Consider the following 4869-nt stretch of genomic DNA (forward strand, 5'->3'; position numbering starts at 1 on the left):
ATGGTGCAAGGTGTGGTTACAAACGCTAGGTTAAATACCCACGTACGTTGACAGGAAAGTCCACACGAACCTCTTGTGGACTACTTGAGTGGGGACTTAAATGCTTTGCGTGGTAATGAAGGCAGGGAGGGGGGTCTCCCACATGCAGCAACCATAGAAGACATAGATATGGATGGTTTAGGGCATGATGAGGCAAGAGATATGGACTTGTAATATTAGATTCATTCTCGCCACCTCTTCAACATGTTTTCAATGATGTTTTGTTCTCTATCTTTGTATGATGATCTTCAACTTTGGATTTAGGGCATATATATCAATCTCCATCTTTCCTCCTTGTTTTATGTTACATATATGAACCATGATCTCGCATTTATTTCCTTTTATTATATATATGAATCTAGAACTTGCAAAATTTTTTTTATAGTATGGTAGATATGTTAGAATAGATGTTTTGGGTGTAAAAGAAGGGGATTTGTCTTGTATGGCCATATCTTCACAAGGGTCCACTCCTTGTTGAAGAATGAATTTAAAGGAATTTAAACGATACAAATAGCATTTTGCTACAAAAATGAGCATTTGTTTCTAAAATATTTTTAAAATATGCTAGCTATGGACACACTATTAGGCATTATGGAGGTGAACCCATTTTAAGGGAATTATACCTTGGTGAAGAATCTAGTTTAAGGTATTTATACCTTGTTGAAGAATCTATTTTAAACAGCCCTCTCCGACAACCATAAGTAGCCCTATAATTTGTTATTATGGCCATATCTTCTGAAGGGGCCAATCCTTGTTGAAGAATTTATTTTAAGGGATTTAAAGGAGTCAAATAGCATTTTGCTACCAAAATGAGCATTTGTTTCTATAACTTTTCTAAAATAGGCTAACTATTGGACAGTCTATGTGTTTTCTCAAATCAGTAGGTTCTCCAACTTTAAGGCATATCCTCTCATATTGCAATGAGCGAGCAAGCAAGCAAGAGAGAGAGAGAGATAGAGATAGAGAGAGAGATAGAGAAAGAGAGAGAGAGAGAGAGAGAGAGAGAGAGAGAGAGAGAGAGAGAGAGAGAGAGAGAGAGAGAGAGAGAGAGAGAGAGAGAGAGAGAGAGAGGGAGAGACAGAGAGAAGCACTAAGATGACATTCTATGGAAAAGTTTGACGTAAAAGAGGACTTATAGAGCATGGGCAACACAGTGCCATCAAACTCTTACATTTGAAACATGAGAATGCTAGTCAATATCATGCATGCTCTGAGCATTAACACACATATTCAACCATGTAACAAGCACAAACATGTATGTGTCCTACCATTAACACACGTGTTCAACCATGTGACAAGAGCTGACATGTTGTTCGAGGGTATCTAGCCAAGCGGCCTTATCTAAAACACAACTAGCATCATTCCAATGGCATGATGTGCATTGATTGTTGGATAGAAACAAAAACATGCAAATAGGCTTAATGGTGGTGCATTTAGATTGGATGCACTCAAAATGGGTTCACCTCAATATCTATAGTCATTTACATGCCCTAGCCATAATGCATAATGCATTATGCATAAAGCATAGTGCTTTGCATTATACACGATGCATTCGACTTCTAGCATAATGCATTATGCAATTTGCATAATCCAGAGTGCTTTAAGCATAATGCATAATGCATAAGCAGCCCACTTTAGATCATAATGGATAATGCATTATGCATTATGCTTAAAGCACTATGCATTATGTAATATGCATAATGCATAGTGCTATAAGCATGATGTGTAATGCTTAATGCATTATGTAGACTGCTTGATGCCTAATGCACGATGCATGATGCATAAGTAGCCCACTTTGAGCATAATGCATAGTGCTCTAAGCATAATGCATTATGCTTAAAGTACTATGCATTATGCAATATGCAAAATGCAGAGTGGTTTTAGTGTAAAGCTTAATGCATCATGCAGACTGCTTAAAGCATAATGCATATTGCATTATGCATAAGCATCCCGCTTCAAGCATAATGCATTACGCTTAGAGCACTATGTATTATGTATTATGTTGGTTGCTTCAATAGTGGTTGCCAAAGTGTAATGCATAGTGCATTCTTTCTTTTCTCCTTTTCTCAAATCTATATGAAGTTGCATATTGTAGCTTTATGATGTGATAGTTGAGCACCAGCTCATCATTAGATAATTAGATGTTTTGTTGGAATTTTGAAGGGCATAACTAACCTCCACTTAGATATGTAGTTTCCAAAGTCTCTGTAGAAGATACTTCTTTAAAAACCATCAAAAGGCCTCCTTTTCTTCCTAGATTTTTTAGACAAGAAAGGGTTGATATGATCCTTGAAGGAGAGCCTCCTAATTTGCTTGACTCCCTATGTATGGATGAGTCAATCGAGTCTTGTGTCAATTCTCAATGCAACATTTGAGGAAGATTCTCTAGTTCATGACAAGTCCCTTGAATGTAACTAAAGACAAGCTTTCAGCTATCCTTCTGCCTAGCATTAAGGAATTTTGACTGCTTAGACTCATTTCTTGCCAAAGACTAACAAAGATAGCTATGTCTTTGTTGTAGAAGCCAGAAAACAGTTGCTTGACAATGTTAGACAATATACGCTACTTGCACAAATGGATTTGGAAACCTTGATCAAGTATACTAAGGTTGATTCTTGTGCTAAAGAAGATGAAGACTATACATTATAAGTACTTTGGGGGGATGAAACAAATACTGCTACCAACTCTGTTAGCACCAAGCTCAACCTTCTTCAAGCATAGTCCTTGTGTGATGATCTAAGTAGGGAGAGATCAGTGGACATCCCACAAGAAACTCAAGATGAAGGTATTCAATCCTTGGAGGACACAACAAGTATGGACTTGATAAAATGGCTCAAGAAAGGGGAGAGGCTTAGTTGGAAGATATTTTTAAATTGTGTGCATGAAGCATTGGAACCCAATGCATTAGGAGCAGTAAGTTATGTCAAGAAGGCTCATGCACCTCTAACCATGATGAATTATGCATTATGCTTAAAGCACTATGCATTGCATTTAGCTTCTAGTCTAGCATAATGGATATCATGCAATATACATAATGCACGGTGCTTTAAGCACAATGCATAATGCAAACTGCTTGGAGCATAATGCATAAGCAGCTCGACCTTGAGCATAAAGCATAGAGCATTGTGCTCTAAGCATGATGCATTATGCAGTATGATTGAAGCACCATACATAATGCATAATGCATGGTGCATAGTGCTCTAAGCATGGTGCATTGTGCATTATGCTTAAATCACTAAGCATAATGCATTATGCAATGCATAAGCAGCCTGCCTTCAGCATAATGCATAATGCATAATGCATAAATCTCTAAGCATGATGCATTATGCATTACGCTAGTTGCTAAAGCATGATGCATAATGCATAATGCATTATGACTAAAGGATTATGCATAATGCATAGTATTGAAAGCATAATGCACATACTGCCTCATGCATAGTAGCAAAGATGAGAACCCATTTGTAGCACCCTAAAACCAAGTCAATGATAGTGATTTAAAGAATTTATAGCACCTTATTTGCGAGTCAATGAGATTGATTTAAAAAATATAACACCTTAAAAAGCAAGTTAATGAAATTGATTTAAACAATTTATTGCAAAACCGCATCATGCGTTAACATGCAAAACTAAGAACCCATTTACAACACCTTAACAGCAAGTGACTCAGATTGATTTAAAGAATTTATTGCAACTTTAGCAATTGAAATCCCTTGTATAGCTCAGAAAAAGAACCCAATGGCACAAGTTTGACCATAAAACTTTTGAATATATTATTTGCAATAGTAAGGTGTCACGGGGTTACAACACCAAAAAGGGTTAAAAACTGAAAGTGCTTTGTAGTGAATATATTGCCACAACCCCCAAATAGGCAAGGCTAGCAAAAAGTTGCAAACTAATTACTTAATTTGGTTGGTAGCTTGGGCCATTACAAGAGGTTGCCAGACTAAAACTCAAACCTAAACATCATCTTTAACATGAAGCAAATGTGAGAGATTTTCTATTGCACTACTTATGTGGAACAATGCTTGATTACTCTCTTGCTCTACCTCTAGATGTGCTTGTGCCACATGTACCCCTTCTTCAAATTCCTTAGGAGTGATTTCAATGAGGTCTTGCTAGGCTGATATCACCTTCTCACTCATATCCTTTTGCTGTTTGGTTTGGAAATCCTGCACATTTCTGAAAAAACCAATCAATAGCTTAGTTGTCTCCTCAAATTTTATTTTTACAATGGAAACTTTGCTTGGTTGCTTCTTTTGTGGCCACTTGTGAAGCACAGGTCATCATCATCTTGGTCACATTTGGGAGGGGGGTTTGGAGAGCTCCGATCTCCTTTCTCAAGCCTTTCGGTCCTTTATGCAAATCTAGCTTTTATGTAAAGGGATGGATAGAAACAAGAAAGAACTAAAGAATAAATTAAAGAAAAACCTACCTAAAGCTTGTGTTGATATATCGATGAGGATATCACCTGGGACTACATAGCAACCATTTTGGAATAGAGCTGCCTATTCTCATTCCAAGGTAACCTCGTAGCTCATCACTCGTTCTGTCCCATTTACCAAAAGGGATTTGCAACTCATAATCATTAATGGCCTTGAAGGCACCCCATATTCTATTCCACTGATAGAGGCATTAGGTGTTGGTCTTGAAGAGTGCCTCTTTCTTGCATTGCTAGGATATGTATTTCCATTTTGGACATCAAGAGATTTTTTAGCTCTGATCAAAGAAAAGGTTTCTTCCATACTCTAGTTGACATTAGTTACTAAATCAGTAAGACCAGGATCTCTTGAATCCTCATTGAAGCCCTCATTTGTAGTAATTTCCTCTATT

Source organism: Dipteris shenzhenensis, chromosome 25 (assembly GCF_047967505.1).
Source record: "Dipteris shenzhenensis isolate YYH24624 ecotype China chromosome 25, Dip_SZ_1.0, whole genome shotgun sequence".
Lineage (NCBI taxonomy): Eukaryota > Viridiplantae > Streptophyta > Polypodiopsida > Gleicheniales > Dipteridaceae > Dipteris > Dipteris shenzhenensis.